This window comes from Solanum pennellii, chromosome 10 (genome assembly GCF_001406875.1).
Source record: "Solanum pennellii chromosome 10, SPENNV200".
Classification (NCBI taxonomy): domain Eukaryota; kingdom Viridiplantae; phylum Streptophyta; class Magnoliopsida; order Solanales; family Solanaceae; genus Solanum; species Solanum pennellii.
This window is the reverse complement of record NC_028646.1, coordinates 46,329,966-46,348,895: the sequence shown is the minus strand read 5'-3', so window position 1 is coordinate 46,348,895 and position 18,930 is coordinate 46,329,966. Positions and strand designations below refer to the sequence as shown.

Genomic DNA, 18,930 nt, shown 5'->3' with positions numbered 1-18,930 from the left:
TGCATGTCGGATTCGCTAAAAGTAGTGTATATTTCGAGTATCCAACACGTGCAATGTTAAATTTTTTATTTTACTGTCAAAAGGCTTTCCAGTCTGCTAGAAGAGAGAGGCAAAGCAAAAACTGAAATAGATCTTATCTCAATAGGTTTCTCTCAGTCATTTTAGTCATTTTTTCATATTGAGCTTACTATTATCCCGAGTTGAGAAAGCTCTGGAGGAGGTTGCGAGGGTTTCTGCAACTGTTGCGTTATGGGTAAGGGAACAGGAAGCTTTGGTAAGAGGAGGAACAAGACCCACACACTACGAGTGAGGTGTGGAAGACGGAGCTTCCATCTCCAGAAGAGCCGTTGCTCTGCTTGTGCTTACCGTCCTGCCCATAAAAGGGATACAATTGGAGTTTGAAAGCTATTCGCAGAAAAAGACAACTACAACTGGCCACATGAGGTATCTTTAGAATGTCCCCCGCAGGTTCTTGGCCAATTTCAGAGAAGGTACTGAAGCACCTCCTAGGAAAAAGGGAGTAGCTTCTTCTTGAGGCCTTTGAGACAGTTACTTGAGAGGCTATTACTGGTAGCTTCATTCTACCTTAGGTTTTGTTGCCCTTTAAAAGATTTATGTGCTTAAAATTTTCGAAGTCCGTATTTCAACTTGGCATTTTTATGAAGAAGGATCTTATGACTGCGATAACTTATTGGAAAAAACAAGCTTACCATTATTTCATATTGAGATTACACAAGTCTTTTGAGATCTATTTGGAAGGCCCACGTGTTCATCATTATGCTTCTTTGAATTGAATTATAATAGATGGTGTGCAATTGCTCCATAGGTTGGTGACCTAAAAAAGATTGGCGCAAAATTTCCCGTCGAGTATGTTATGTTAATATTATAATATTTTAGTTGGTTTGTAAGTGACAGTTTAATTGGAAAGTTGAGTTTTTTGTTTATTGTATTAACATCGCATGATGTTGATCTATTTAAAAGAAAGATTAGATTAATCTAAAGAAATCAATATATTTGAGATTGGGCCGAGATGCTTTTGAAAGAAAAACTATTGAGGTTAGTTCTATGTTATTCGATTTTTTTTTCTGTTGTCAGTTGTCCATAGAAATTGAGAAAATGTCTAAGGCTTGTTACCTCATCTGTACGATAACAGTGACTTATGATGGTTAAGAAGTGGAATTCGAGAAAAGGTATTTGTGACAAAAATTATTAACAGTTTCTTGGAGTGTTGTTCGTTTTCTTAGGAGTAGACATGCTCCTTTACAACTTTGAAGATGAAGGATAAACAAAAACACAACAGCACATGGTGATGAAGGTGGTCAGGAATGAAATGTTGTTTCCTGTTGATAAAAATCTATGTTGTGTTCGACTTATGTCATCCATATCACAGTGTTGTTGCATATTTATTTAATCTAAAAAACTTCAATCTCATTGTGCTTTTGTGAAAGGTGAGATGAATTGTGCAGATGTCTCAAAACAGCCCAATTCTCAAATTACTCATGTCTCTAAGGATTAGTTAAGCAATTCCTTTTAGTCATTTCTTGCTTTTTATTTTTGATATGTGGAAGGCCAATATTACTGTGAAGGCTTTCTTCCGCTGTGATAACACGAAATGACTATACTTATTGGACATAGGAATACATGTTATATGTAAAGTAAATGTGTGTGTTGCGGAAGCTTAATATATAGAGAGTGATAGAATCACAATTACTATATCTAAAGGTAGTTAATGAATAGTAAATGAGACAACAATAAAAAGAATATCAGGCCTTAGGAGATGAAGATGGCAAATGAGAGGTGTTCTACAGATGAATTAGAAGCCACCTATTTATAGGAGTGAATTCTTCCTATTGATGTCATCCATGAGATCACAATTTGTTAAAATGTCAAGATTTACCTTGTAAAATCATTTTATGGTTCACCTAAATTTCACCTACAAAAGGTGTTATCTTGACTTTCGTACCAATGAAGAATTATCTTCCTAACTATCACATCTTCTCATTAATTTATTTTTGAATCTTGTTAAATTTAACATATTTGTGTTGCTTATCTTCAGACTTCATGTAAATATACACGTTCCCCACAACTATTTATTTGTCTATTTGTATTTTAAAAAAACTGATGTTTATTTGAAATATATGGTATAGAAAAAAGAAGCATCCTAATGAAATGGAGAAATGAATAACTGTTAAAACAATTTTACTATCAAAGAATATATTTTTGTCCTCAAAAAAGGATAATTTTATGAGAATATTTTTTTCGTTGATCTAAAACAATTAGATGATGAATTATTATATATCTTTAAACGAGATAATGGGTGTACTTTTTCTCTTACTTTGATAAGTAATGTAACTCTACTTTATCCTATTAATTTAAAATAATATATATATATTTTTTATAGAATTTGTTTAAATTTTTTAAAACAAATCATTAATCTAATCCGTCGCTGTTAAATTATATGTTGTTTTAATTTCTTGAATTTTTAAATTATAAAATTATATTTGATTAAATGAAAATCATTTTATTTGCGGGATTAAACTACAAAGGAGTGTACTATAGAGATTGCGATATGATTGACGATAATTAAAATTTTATATAATCGTAGAATTATTATTTTTAATAGTAGGTTCAAATTTTATAAATGAATTTAAAATAAGCAACACAACATATATGCTATTGATCTCCGTTTTACTTAGAAAAGGGAAAATATTAGAATAATATTTGGCGTCGTGGAGAAACATTTCTTTACTATATTAGGCTAATAATTTTTAGTATCAAATCTTTATTATTTAAGCAAAACATAATACATGATTACACATGTACTTAAGTTACTTAAGAATAATATATATGAGTAGTTATTCTTAAATTAAAAAATTATTATATTTAAAAAACATATATTAATAATTGATAATGAGAAAAGATGCAAGAAACGTACACAAGTATGAGAGACATTAGGCAATATGCAATGAAAACTAATATTCCAGAGAAATCACCAAAATCTTTTTTTTTTATAATGATAGAAATGTCATTTTCTTTTGGTAATGATGGATCTTATATAGGAAAAAGAAAATTAAATAAAGTGGAGAGTTTTATCTAAGACTTTATATGAGAATTTAAGGGAATTTTAATGGATTCAGAAAGAAATAATATTATATTAAAGATGGCAAGAAACAAAAGCATTGAATAATTTGGGTAAATTAAAGCTGAATACGTTCATAAAATTAACTGGTTCTTCAACATACTGTACGACTCTTCATCCTTTCGTATGTTATACAACTCTTCATCACCCAAGTTTACAACTTTTCAACTAATTTTTAGTTGGAAGATGAAAACATCTAAAAAACAATGGATTTATTAATGTCAAAGATTATACTAAATGCTGACACATGCGACGAATTCCGCCAACAATAGTGACTTTTCATTTTAATATATTATCATTATGATTTCTATATAAGTTATTACTCTAGTAAAGTTTAATTATTACTTTGAGTTAGGACCTTCCTACTTTTAGTAATGTATGTGTTGAATGCCTTGAATTGGACCCATTACAACAGAGAGGACGGGGGTCTCGCTTGGTCTGCATCATGATCAGGCTACGGTGTATTGTGACAGTTTGAGCGCAATTTGTCTAGCCAAAAATCAAGTCCATCATGAGAGAACCAAACATATTGACGTGAGGTATCATTTTCTGAGAAGTGAGAAGAGAATCAAGGTGGAGAAAGTAGGAACTGCTGATAATCCTGCTGATATGTTCACAAAGCCGGTTCCACAGAGCAAGTTTCAACACTGTTTGGACTTGCTCAACATCAGAAGCTGTTAATTGCCCTGCGGGGCAATTCTGAGAAAGAGGGGGAGGCCTGGCATTATCATAGTGCGTCTGAAGAATCTGTTCGGAGAATTCAAGTCAAGGTGGAGATTTGTTGAATGCCTTGAATTGGACCCATTACAACAGAAAGGACGGGGGTCTCTTTGTATTATGGGCCCAAGCCTGTTAGGGCGTAGCTTAGCACTATATATAGACGCTATGGCAAACCCTATTCTGTATTCTGTTTTTGTCTCTCCATAATAAAACTGCTCCCTCTCTTCCCGTGGACGTAGCCAATTTATTGGTGAACCACGTAAATCTGTTGTCTTGTTTTTCGCGTTTATATTTTCTCGTATTATCTCGAATTCCGGACAACAGTATGAATATAATATATGATATGATGATATGATTAAATAAAGAACCAATACATTCTCCATATTAAGAAAACACAATCTTTACTTTCTTTATCAGTAAAGAGAGGGTTTATTTTTTTCTTTAGGTACCAACATAAATTCAATTTACCTTTATAGAAAAATGTCAAATCTTAAATGGAAAACTGCAATATCCCTCCCTTTCAAAATGCCTAAATTAAAACATACCTTAGAGGTAAGGAAAAAAGTGATAAGTAAATTAAGAATGATGTGTAATGTCATATTTTAAGTGTTCAATGGTTGTATCTCAAGCTTTAAATTAAGCAAGTTGCAAAATAAAAAAAATGGCAAAAGTTATCGCAAGTTCAGTTTTAATGATTTCTCTTAAATTTGGTCAAATGTCTCAGACCTTTTCTCCTAGTATATAAAGACCCACGACATCAAATCGAAGGTTTATGATTCCAGTTTCCAAAACATCAACTTTTTGTCCATAAAGCTTTATAATAGATAGATATTTTACGTGTATGTAATGACTTTGCAAAACAGGTGGCTATTGGGCCCCTAGGTCGGTGGAAGGCTAAAAGATCCTATTTTCTTCATTCTAATTCCTTTCGAGTTCGTTCAAACCCACCAAAATCAGATAGTTATACCCTTAATCACTCATATACATTGATAATTTCATTTTATATCTTTAACGACAATTGCTCTGCGTCAACAGCTTGGCATTTTGGTATAGTTTTCTTTGTGGATTGTGTGACGTACCTCCGTGGTGGTTGTGGCAGCAAGGGTCTTTTTGTCTGTAAAGGATTGATCTGCATTTCGATCTCAATATCAAGGTAATTCCATCCTTTCTTTGATTCTATCTTTGATAAGCCACAAATCGTAAGTTACGACGGAAATCCGTATCCTTTATCGGATTATCGTGGTACCTTCTATTCCTGTATGTTAATTGTGGTAATTTGATATTGTAGTATCAAGGGGGTTTCCGATATCAGAAGTTGATTAGACACTGGAATTCATCAAAAAAGGTATGTTGAGAGTATTCTTTTCTTTTAATATTAAAGTTGTGAGCAATGTAAGGAGATTGTTGTTATCGATGGTGTACTCATAGCCATAATTGTTACAAGTTAGCAAGTAGAGTTGTTATATTCCTCCCTTATGGGATTCTTATTTTGTTGGTAGCGATCCTATGTTGGGCATGACATAGAAATTATTCGTATAGGTTTTTATAACTAAATTCCTCAATTTCAGTCTATTGAATTGTTATTGTTTTCCTTAGGGCTATTGTGGATAAGTTTAAAAAGTGTAAGTTTCTATAAGGCGTAGACAGAGAGAAGTACATCCCCCTTTTTCTATAATTAGAAAACCAAATTCTATGAGTCATGTCATTGTTGAAAAATTTTGGCAGATCAACAAAACATACATTGGATAGTGTTAAACTTCAAGTTCTCAATGAACACAACCCATATTATAATAGGTGAAAATGACTAAGGTTGATCCTAACTTTAAAATATCTTGTAATCTCTCCCAAGCTTCTTAGCTATATACTTCACAAAATCTAGGGCATGCCGAAGAAAGAAACATCAAACTTCTTCCAACAAAAAAGAGTTTGAATCATTGAAGTACCCTTCGTTGTATAAATGAGCCATAAACATCACCGTATCAGTCACAAACATATCAAGTTATTGTTTAACACTTTATTTAATAAGTCCGTGAATGAGTTTGAGCATTAGTACAACAAAATGACGATACTAGAAACTCATAAGAACCTTGTCGAGTTTGAAAAGACATCATCATAATGGCATTTTCTTTCACCCTCAATTAGCGATAACCCGACCATTGGTAAATGTTAGAGAATTAGCTCACTCCTTGGAGTTGGTCAACCAAATAATCAATCCTTGGAAGATGATACTTATTCTTAATAATAATCTCATTCAATTGTCGGTAATCAATACACATGTGAAGTGTTACGAATAAATAAAACTGGAGCATCCCATGAAGAGATACTCGGTCGGACGAAAAACATATCTAATAAATCTTTCAATTGCTCCTTTAATTCTTTAAGTCTTGCTAATACAATATGTTAAGAAAGAATAGAGATAGGTTGCATATATGGGAGAAGGTCAATATTGAGGTTTATTTCCCTTTCAAGAGGGACACCGAGTAGATCATTTGGAAACACCTTTGGAAACTCATATATAATGGGTACTAGCTCAAGAGTAGGGTTTCAAAATCTGTATACCTAACCCGAAAAAGATGGTATATGTAACCCTTAGAAATCCTTTTTCTAGCTTTTAGACAAGAAAAAAACTGGCCCTGAGGCATAGGATTTCCCTATTTCCACTCTAGGACGGGCTCATTTTGAAATTGAAACTTAATAACTCGGGTTCTATAATAAACAAAAGCCTAACATGAATTGAGCTAATCCATACCAAGAATAACAACAAAATCCAACATATCAAGTTCTACCTGATCAACATAACTTACTCTATGGGATAAGGAGACGTGACAATTTCTATAGACTCTCTCAGCAACGATAAATTCACCAAAAGAAAGAAAGACAGAAAAAGGTCTAACAACATATCCGGGTAAACATCAAATCTCATCGAAACATTTTGCATCACAAAAGACAAAGTAGCAGCGATATTAATCAAAGCATAAACATTAATATAAAAGAATTTCAACATGCCAGTAACTACATAGGAAGAACCCTTGTGATCATGTCGAGTTTGAAGTGCATAAAATAGGTTTTTCTCGGAGCACTTGAACCCGTACTACTGGGTGTAGCTTGGCTACCATATCTTCCTTTAGTCGAAAACAATGGACAATCCCTCATCTTGTTACAACTCTTACCATAACTAAATAACCTATCTGTACCGACTAAGCATTTACTATCCTTCTTCCTTCCAACTCTTACCACAACTAAATCAACTATCTATACCAACTAATCATTTACTATCGTGATTCCTTCAACACCTAGAAAGAGTAGAAAAAGATTATCCACCACCATTTTTCATTAAGGCTTAGGTTTAGAAACCATTTCCTTGTTGAACATTAGAATCGGAGAATTAGATGAACCTAGACCCAAGAACCTTTGTCGGAATCTAGATTGACTATGTCCATCGGACCTCAAATGTGAAAAGTCACCATCACATGTCTTTGCCTCTTTTCCTCCCTAGATATTTCCTTAAGCGTCTTCTTCAATTTGTTAAGCATGTTTACTCAAATAGGAAATATACATTTCCTTAATTAGCATGACGGTACAACATACCTTAACCACCATTTCAGACACTCCTAAAACAAACTTATTCATCCTTCGCCTAGAATCAACAAACATAGAAGGAACATATTTGGAAATTGTGTGAATTTCCAAGAATAGTATTTCACACTAATATTTCCTTGAAAAGGTTTAATGAACTCAAGTACTTTGGTCTCCCTCATCTCAAGGGAAAAACCGATCAATTAAAGCAACTTTATGATAAGCGGCCAATTGTGAATTTTCCACCAGCGTTTCTCCTATGATGATAAAAACCTTATGCAACTCATCAATGAACATTTGAGGATCTTCCTCAACCTTGGAACCATAAAATTTCAAGGTATTTATTCTACTGAAGTCCCACACTCTAGTTTGTGTCGTACGTATGGTTGTATTCACTAGGGCCACAAACTCTGTATTGGCTTGAGCCATAAGCTTAATCTAACACTTGAAAAGCGACTCAAAATTCTGCATTAGTCACTTTTTTGGTCAATAGGTTGGTTAGAACTTGTGGATCATCTTGTTATATATTCGCAACTACATTTCTTCCAACATGTGCTCTTTAACGACCCATATCCTAAAAACCATCAAATGAGGATTAGGAGAGAGACATATAGAGTTACAGTTGATACACCCAAATTACACTTCCCTAAATAAGTGTAAGCGATAGCACCAAATAATGAGTCTAATAGTGGTTAGGATCGATCCCACAAGGAAGGTTTAGACTTAGGCTAATTTACCATTATTTCTAATTTTAGTCACATTTACTTCTGTAAAAGGTAGAATTTATAAATAAAGTAATAATTAATTGATTTAATGTAACAAGTCAACATGATTCACAGTTTGTAATATTGATATGAGATGAAACTAGGGCAAGTGATAGTAACTTTTACCTAGTGTAAACATGCAAGGTTAGTATATTATGTATATCCTAAGTGATTTGTCGTCCAAGTAGGGAAATTCACCATGCAACTTGGTCGGTCTACGTGTGTATGCTTTACTAACCCTTACCCTTAACTCCAAATTAGCCCTCGCGGTAGGTGGGTCAGGCTATTAGATAGTGGATTATCACACTAAATCTTCGTGGTTAAATATCCTTTTCATTTATTACTTCCTTGGTCGGGCAAGTAGGAGTGAGTCAAGTTCTAATGTTGCGTACCGTTACAAAGCATTCAAAACAAAGATATTAACAATGAATCCATTTACAATATTTTAGAATTATTCAATTATTAGTTTTACGTTGTTAATTACTCATTGTTCCCAAAATTCTAGTTAAAAATTAAGTTATTTATGCTTGAGTTATCAAAATTCTTAATAAGGTTAATAATATAAATGATGAACTTACAATTAGAATAGAAATTCGAAATCATGAATTGAAGAACAAATACAAATTTCATAGACCAAACTTCAAGAATTTAATGCTAATAGTGTTTGCAATATCATTTCCAAAGCTAAAACAAAGTATCTAAAAAATGTATAACAACCCAAAAATGAAATTTACAACTAATACTTATAGAAAACTAATCCTAAACCAAGTAGTAAAAGGAAGACCAAGGAAATCCAGTCTTGAGCAGTGTCACCAATTGTTGCCCCCCACAACTTATCGAAAGAACGAAGACTCATTGGTGCCTTCATCGTTGAGCTGCTAATCAATATTCCAGTGAGTGCCATCGAAGGGCCTGACCTACGGTCCTTAAGTCCATTGACGGCCCATCCCGTTCATTCGTCGTTCATGGACCGAAACTCGTCCATCCTGAAGTTTTCTATGACTCCTCCTGTGCAGCTTGGAGCGAAGACTATGGATCGTTAATTGATTCCATCGCTCAACACTAAGTTCAATTTTCTGAAGTGAACTTCAGCCACACTTTCCATTTATGCCTCATCAAAGGAATGACAACTCGTAAGTTGGTTCGTCATTCTCCAAAATTCCTGCTGTTTCATCACTTTGAATACCAACTGCTCCAAAACCTATTTATACCAAATTAAACCAAAATACCATCATATCTAATAATAAAATTCTTAATATTTACGCAAAACACTAAGTTTAATGCATTAAAAATATCATAAGCTCATGTTACATCAATACTCTATCGTACAACTTTAGAATGATGAAAGAAGTGAAATTTTCTCAGCCTTATATAGCCTCCTATATATAAATGTGGCATGATTCACACTAGTGAACAAGATTCTACTCATTTTGGTTTGTGATACATCACCTTTCTAAACCTTGTGCTCAAAATACCAAGTTTGTCACGATCCAAAGTATACCCTAGGTGCAACATGACATGTAGAACCCTGAAATTCCCTAGATAAGACACTTGGCATACATTATACATAAATAAAATTAAATATTTCAAAAGAAGCATTTGCATATTATAAAAGAGTTTGACAACGCGAAAGTGTAACATAGTCTCAATAAACCATATACTACATCAAAATAAGTGGTTGGGACATAACCCATACACCACATACAATGTTTGGAAATTTAAATAGAGAAAAATATAAAAGTGTCTTTCTCAGAGTTACGAATCTTCAAACGCCAAGAGAGATATCAATTAGCCATGAGTATGTGAGGTAGGAATGTCGTCCCAACATTAGTGAAACACTGTAAAAACAAGTATGTATTAGTATATGAAATTTACTAAGATAGCAATGTATAAACAATATGAAATAAAGCTATCGCATAAGGTAAATGGTTAGGAAAACCTATGGTATACTTTAAATTATGACAATTAAATTTCTCATTTTCCTCCTCCCATAAACTCTCACTTGTCCCTAATGTTTTCTTAATTTACGCTGCAATTCTTTGTTTTCAGTTTCATCCTCACTTTCTGATTGTTCAGACTATTAAGAGGCAAAAACCTTCCTGAAATAAAACACCCAATGATTTCTTTGATTTTTTCATGTTGGTTACACTATATGAACTAGTTGATTCTTTATGAAATGTATACGGGGTTGATGAGCTCAAGCATGTTGACGCTATTGAGTTTTGAGGAAGTTGAAGGTTTGTTAGAAAAAGACAAGAAGCTCAAGCATGTTGATGCTATTGAGTTTGGAGGAAGTTGAAGGTTTGTTAGAAAAAGATAAGAATTAAATTTCTCAGGTATATCATTGGTGGGTTAAGCATATAAGGGGAAGATGAGGTTCAACCATTAGAAGGGTTTTAGTGCTTTTGCAACCAATACATCTATGAATTACAGTTGTGGACTCTTATTTTTGTTGGGTTAATTTTCATGCATTTGTGCGGATTGTCTTTCAATTGAACTAGTGTTTTAATTTTTATATCTTTTCTATTTAAGGTGTTACATTATTGTTGTAGCTGCTCATCTAATGGGAATTTCTGGACCAAATTGTAAACCTAATCCAGTCGAAGGAGGATTGGTGGACCAAAATGAACTGGGAGGATTTAATGTTGGTACCAGAATATCTCATACCCTAGCAATTGAGAAGATTCAAGCAGAGTTGAGGTATAGCAAGATTACACTACTTCTTTAACGAGCCTATATGAAGTTCTTTGATTATAAATTACATCGTCTATACTTATGGTGTGATTTCTTTTTATTGGCAGACCTAATTATGATTGGCTAGAAGAAAACAGAGAAATATTAGAATATCTAGAGAAAGTATGAAAGGAAGTTTAGCTCTTGTTAGATGTTCATATATCTTTTTCTTGTAGATTTGACATGACTCGATTCTTTTCATTATAGTGTGGCGATCCTCTGGATTTCAGACATGGTGATTTTGTTTCACTTAGTGTTCAATCCACCTCACTGAAATTTAATAAAAAGAAGCGGAAAGATGAGGATGATAATGATGACGAAACATGTAAAAATAAAGAGGAGGAGGAGAAGAAGAAAATTGATGAATTAGTATTCCAACAAACACATGTTAGTATTAATATATTGGGCATTGGATTAAATGTTTAAGTTGTACAACTATTTAATTAGTATCCACTAGTGCTTTTAAATGCAATTTAGGATTCTGTTAGTTAAAACAAATGTTTGCTTGATCCTTGTAATCATGCTAGTACATGAGCACGTGTGTTGCACGTGTACTCTGTATGAAAATCAATTAAAAACTAATATATAAGACATAATAAACTATTGGGAGAACAAGCATGTTTGTTACAAGTGTTTCTTGATATTTTTATTTTACTTCCCAAGTGTTGATACCTTTCGATACATATTGAAGGTTTAGTCGAATCGCTAAGAAGCTGCAATAATTTCCTAATGACATGTGTTCCACCCCTTATGACACTAATACTTTTGTTTTTGACTTCATCCATTTTATTTTTCTTTAGATAACTAAAACGACACATATTTACTATTCACTTCTTTATATTTTGCCTCTTTTTAATGAAAATTCAGGATCTTCCTCTGGAATAAAGTCATCCTCCCTTAACTCCTTTTGTAAATCTAGGTATGTTTTTGAATATCTGTTGCGTAGTCCGATTTCTTTTCTTTATGGCTTGCATGTGCCGATTTCAGAAGAATGAATGAAAAGGAAGACTAGTGTGTTGGACATATTAGAGCCCTTCAAAATTTTTTGTATACTCCATTCAATGTACTAAATAATTTACATTAGCTTAGGATGAAGTGAAAGCAATTTCTCCTAGTGCATCTATGGTACATAAGGTGTAGACATAGGCAAATACTTCCCCTTTTTATTCATAACTAGCTTCTGGACACATGTGTTATACATGTATTTCAAATAATTTCGTATAATATTTACATAAATAGATAAATAAATACAAGCATCAGATGAAATATAACTCTACCATACAAAGACATTGTACACACTTGATAAGTGAGACTGAAGAAAATAAGAGAAAGTTGATAGCTATATTATACAAATCCATTGAAGCTTTTTCGGATGACCTCTTCATTCGATAGAAAAGTTGTGAAACCTTGAATGCAACCCTCAAAATTATTTAAAATAAATTGAATAGTAAAAGGATAGATTTGGTGCATGAAAGTAAGATGGATATAACAACAGTAAATAAAATTATGATTCATAATAACGATTAGAGGTTCTATACTAAAATTGACATGAAGTATAAATTCTTTTTCAAAATAAATTTTAAACAATGCATTTCCTTTATTAAATCATAGTATAAGTGTTTAATACCATTTTTTTTATCTTATGGACTAAAATTAAGTCAATTAATGTCTTTCTCAATGGTTAGTTTTTATGGAGTTATTACGGTGAATTATATTTTTTGAAACGGTGATCATTTTCTTTCTTATTTAGTATGGAGATGTAGAAAATAATTTTTAAATTGATTTTTTTGTTTTAAAATACTCATGATATTTCACTTTTTAAGAGTCAATTCGACTATTTCTTAAAAGATAAATAAGATTAGATATATTTGATATAATAAAATTAAAGTTTAAATATTCAAAATCTATATGAAAAGTTGTATAAATTATAGGTTTTTTCACTTCAATATAATGTTAAAAAAAAACTCGTAACTAAATGTTGGTCAAAACTCATATCATCTGACTCTTGAAAAAAAATCAATGTATTAAAACGAGAGATTAAATATATAGAAATCTTGGCTGATGAGATATATATGAGTTCATTTTAGATTTGGCCGTGAATTAACGATCTTCATGTATTTATTTTAATCTAATAGTCCATTACAAAGTTCTTTTATTTTTAACGTAAATATTCAAAAATTTAAAAATAATCCACACTATATAAAAATATCACTTTATATTTATAGATTACGAAGTAAGAAAAATCACATCAAACTTTATTAAATTCTCAAAATATAAAATAGTTATCACCTAATAATTTACAAATACTTATCCATAAAACTTTTAATAAATATATTGACAAAACTTGACTTCATGAAATCTTAGCCTAAATTTTTGAGGCAAGATACTTTTTTTTTTTTATCTTTTTGGCCAGAATTAATGTATTAGTAAATACTTAACACACTAAATAAAAGAAGTGATCATTTTCATGCCCCGAGTCTACATGTTGAACGTGATTAACACTCGATAACCACCCATAGTCCCCAAGCGAGCCATTGTCTTTACTCATTTACTCAGTGGAAGACTTATTCAACAACATAGGAACTGAATTGCAAAGATTATCTCATAAAATCTCATTAATAAAGAAGTTTAACTCAAAACTATCTGAAATACTCAATTAAACATAGGTGTTCACCTCCACTTTTTAAACATCAATGAGGGAATATGGATAAATGTATCCTCAACTACTATTGCCTATGCAGTCTCTAAATAATATGATGGATGTCTAGAAAAGACCCCCCGACAACCTAACAATAACAAAACCATAATGTGATTCCCTGCAGAAAGCAAGGAGGCTCACCAATACTAGCTGAATTGTAATGGGATTAACGAAGCGCCTATTCATGATCTTAAACACATGTATCTGCATCATGAAGAAATGTAGTTTCAATGATGTTAGTACATTAAATATACAAACATGCAAGGAAAAACTGAAAGCAATAGGTAACAAACCTAATACTATGGGAATACATATTTAACCTTATCTTAACTAAAATATGAAGCAACAATAAAGATGCATGTATAAAGCCTTTTCAAGCAGTAAGTATCAAATCAATATGTATATAAATACAATAATTAACTCTTTTATTATTTTACTTGGACTGTCGTTAATTAAGAAAGACAAAAGTCTGGGAAAAGTTGTGGCCTTGTCCCGCTAGAACAAGATGGATGCCACTAGGGCGTCAGGTCGAGAGTAGGATAAACTGGAGCTAGAACGGAATAGGCAAGGCAGCACGGAATTTACGAGAAATTATATTTTATCCATCTTCCTAAAATACCTAATTAAGTCTTAAAACACCTTAAAAACCTCACAAAATCTACTCCAAGCTTGGGAGAGAAGGATAAAAAAATATCTAGAGTGGGGATGGCTAAATCTTGCGAAAATCTCGATCACATTCACCGTCACGAATGCCCACAAGGTAATCATCGGAAACAATAACACCGTGCAAGTGCTTGGCGCCCACGTATCCTAGGTTTTATGAATTGAGTAGTTTAAATCGGTGCCCACTGTGTAATATATTTGAACTGATGGTAAGATGTATGTGTAGGCCTTGGTGCACCAATTGATTCATGTTTTACACCTTAGTATAAAAGTCTTAGACGATGAATTAGGTTGAGTATGTTTTAATTGGGGTTTGGATGAGGCGGGATGAATATCTAGTGGTAGGTGATTGTAGTGATTCTATATTTTTGTGATGTATGTATATTCTTGACTCATTGTGATACTTGTATATATGTGAATGTTGCAATATTGACAAACGTGTTGTAAATGAGACATATGATGTCGTTGCCATGAAATCATAATGTAAATGTAAGATCTTGATGATATACTTGTGATTATGATTATGGTGTGTGTTTAGAGATCAGATTGCCATGTTTTAACAAGCCAATTCGGATTGGGTTACCGAGTTCCGACACAACTTTAGGATCAGATTGCCACGTTTCAAAAATCTAATTGGGATCTGTTTCCACATTTCCGAATAAACATGGGATCAGATTGCCACATTACGAAAAGCTAACACTTTGGATTTGAGTTTCATGAGAGGACCAACTACTTGTGATAAATGTGTATTTGGAAGCATGTGATATTCAATATTGTGCGTGTGTGAAATCTCTAACGATCGGGTATATGTTGATTTATGTGTATGTATGTGAATATGTGGTGGAGTGGATTTGTTCTATAATGTTTTACTTATTGGGTAATAGTGAAGGATCAGGGTGTTCAAGGAGCGAGTGGTGGATAGTAATGGTGGTTCATTTGGGTAAGTACCAAAAGAGAGTGCTCTAGGGTTAGATCTTGAGGTAATGAAATTATATGGCCTTAGTTAGGCAAGGTGACGAGAAATTAAGGGTATGAAACGATCAATTAGAAGAAAGAAAAGTGGTAGTACCTAGGAATATTCGACGGGGTTAGTTTGTGTAGGCTATGATCTAATAAAATCGGGAGTGTTAGTTGAGGAGAAATTTTTTAGTGTTAGAAGCATTGGGTAAAGTGAAGGTGTCTTAAGAGAGGGAAAAGGTGTAAAAGCGAGTGGTTTTATACCATAATCTTATAATTTATTCCTTATATTATATTGTTAGGTGGGAGTTGGGTTGACCGATGATTCCTACCAGTACGCGCGATTGTACCGATACTACTCTAGCTATGTCTTTGTGACATAGGCTAGATGCAAGATTGGCGATGTTTCATTAGGTGAAGAAGAAGAAATTCTCTAGAAGCTTCTACTCTTCCTTCCTCATGGTAGGAGCCGTGTCTTTGTTATTTGTCCAACTTTTACTCTTTGTAGTTCTTTTACCTGTTTAGACTAGATCCTTCGGAGTTGTTAATTTCTTTAGAAGTTTAAACTAAAAGTTTGTTTAAGGATATTATTTGTTAAGGGATGCTATCATAATTGACTTTAATTTTCTTAAATTTTCCGCATGTTTAACTTTTGGGGTATGAGGGCCCCCCTACATAGGTGTTAGAGTGGGTGCCTATACGGCCCTATAGTTCGGTTCGTGGCAAATTGATATCATAGTCTAGGTTACCGATCTCCCCGTACAAGAACAAAGTGTGGAGTATAATCTTGTGGATTTGTGTGTGGATGTCCACATATAATCTACAAGAGGCTAGGAAGCATTCTAGAATTGTTCCTTTCTTCTCTCCTTTCGTGCGAAGTGTTTCTTGTGGTATGCGTTGAATAAAATTGGTATCCCAACAAAGTAAACTGAAAGTCGTGAACACCATCGAAGGGACACCAACAAGTTAATTTGAACCGTAAGGTTCCAATTGGTATCTAGCCTTAGGGGCTAGAAGGAGCATACATGGACAATAATGATCATTTATGGGACAATCTAACTATGAATTGCTTGTGCATTGTATTTTTGAAAATTATTAATGTGTACTCCTTGTTAACTAAAATAATTGGGATTGTATGATTCTTGTTGTAGAATTAACATAAAATATACGAAGTAAAATTCGGGGGGAATTGTAAAAAAGTAAGCAAGTGTGATTACCTAAATATCATGTATCCATTGGGATAAATTATGACTTATAATCATGTGAGTGTCTAGTGTATCCTGGGATGTATGGTGCAATGTTTAATTAATGAGAACTAGCGGAGTAACGTGTCATTAATTTCAATATGGAGTAGTCAATGGTTTCACTAAACTATAGATTCATTTTAAATTGATTAGTTAAGCAGGGAACCTTGGGAAAATCTTAGGAAAACGAGAAGAACCTAGAAATTATCAACATGGGTTTCGTTAACGACTGAACACTGGGCAGGATAACTCCCGCCACAGTGACACCACCAGAGAGGGATTTTTCCGCCAAAGAAGGATAGGGCGATATGGAACCTCACCTAGCCTCCCTTGTTTCCCTCTTGAATCCTTCAAAACTCCGAATGGGATCTAAACGAATCCTTGTAACTCCACTTAGTATTCAACAACAAGGCAATGATTATTAACACCATAAAATTTAATATAGCGGTGCTTCTCACAACAAAACTAGCATCCGCATGCTTACAAAAACATAGAAAATAAGAAAGATTAAAACTAGATTGTCTTAAAATTCACAAGTAAAGGAAAAAGGATCGAAACAACAACCAACTCATGAACCACGCGACTGGAAGTGTCAGTTTCAAAATCTAACTCTTCCAGGGGCACTTGTTTGGTCCCAACCTTCGTCATCTTCGGGAACATAAGGTAGTCATCTTTCATTGCTACGGGAAACTCCTTCCCAGGAGAAAAGAGGTAAATAAAGTCTTCACCATACTCCAAAGCTGAATCATCATACGATCCCTCGCCCGGTTTTTCTTCCGTTCCTGGCGTAGCGACGACAAAGCCTCTCAACCTCCAAGGCAGTGCAGGGCGGGACCAGATTAAGTTAGGCATTTGCACTGCCCAACTACCTTCAGACCATTCCAAATCCACTTAGACCCGTGCAACTGAGAGTGGGTCTTCGTCCTTTGTAACTAGGGCCGCCCTACTACCGCTATCCCTGTATATCTTCGTCCTCTTGATCCTAGAAGTAGAGATTACCTGACCAAAAGACGGTAAAGGGGGGGATCCATGGGAAGTACCTCATAACCGACAAAGAGCAGCACCCCATTCGCTTGCATACCGCAATGATGAGTTCGAGAAGGAAAAAGGCCTTTTTAATGCCCTAATGAAACATCTTCCATTCAAAGATGATTTGTGCTCCTATCTTTAGATGAATACCCCGTATAGCACAAGCCACCACCAGAGCCTAGGGAAAGGTCACATCGGTGCGGTTTCCCGACGGGTGGATCCTCCTAGACAAGAAATATAACTACCTCTTAGCATTAGGTGACAAGTGTGTGCTAGTGATACCCTCCGCAGTAGCCCAATAAACCTGATCTCGTCGGGTGGGCTCCACCAGAGTGTCTCAGAGTCACTCCAAGTCCATCTCCCTTAGTCGATCCTCAAAGGTATGGTTTGGGACCTCCACTACCTCTAGGGCCTCATTCATAGTGATATATTCCAGAGGGATGTCGAGTCCCTCAATATGGATGGTGGGATGAGGGTCGTTCCATCTCACGGTGGCAAGAATGTCGTATAACTCTCTCACCCAATTAGAGCGTGCATTCGGAGGAGCCTCAGTCAATAGATGACACCTGAACTCAACTAGTTAGGCATAAAATGCAATATCTTTTTCCTCCAACTTGTGTAAACCCACTCTTTCATCAAAAACCCCATGGTCTGGTATTCATGATGCCTCTCCCGACAATCAATATCGGAAAAAATGGATAAAAAGCAAATGTTCTTCTTTTTGATCTATCATTTAGATAGCCCACAATAAGTTTAATATAAGTTAGAACGAGATTGTAAAGTCAATCTAAGACTAAGGTTGAAACAATAGAGTGAAAAATTTCATGTTAGGAAATACATGCCACTACCTGGCGAATCCCACCAAATCGGCCATAGTCCCGCATTGGCGGGTCTATGAAGGCCTCCATATAGTGATGGAGGCTGCCAGAGCGGCCTTCACCTGGGAAGAACTCCAAGCGCGACAATAGCGTCTTTTTATTCCAAAACCTTCATTTCAAAAGAATTTCAGAAGATCAGAGTATATAAACTACCCTAGATCATGAATATGCAATTATTTTTGCAAATAAACCCCTAAAAAATAGTGCTAAATCCGAGTTTATGCTAAAAAGACCGTTTAACTTCCCCTATACATTTTTGCATCCATTTACCCGTGCAATTACAAAATTCTTATGTCCAGGATGTTGTGAGAAATTTAAGGACATAAGAGAAGTGTGCATGATACGTTAACCTGATAGAATTAGCAACCAATTTTCAAATTTAATACTGGCCCGCAAAAATAGTTTGAGATCAATCAGATAACAACATGAAAAGGCATTTAAGAATATATGAATTGAATAAGCATAAGTAACAAGAATATACCTTAAAATTGATGTTTGGATCGAAGTAATTTGAGATAATTTGGGAGTT

General features: G+C 34.1%; 1 pseudogene across 1 annotated transcript; it reads left to right on the top strand.

Annotated features, from left to right (window-relative positions):
* The first annotated feature begins 41 nt into the window (after positions 1-41).
* On the top strand, positions 42-927 carry LOC107001761 (annotated as a pseudogene). The gene has a single exon (XR_001454439.2). The product of XR_001454439.2 is annotated as a 60S ribosomal protein L37-2-like (transcript).
* Positions 928-18,930: the final 18,003 nt, after the last annotated feature.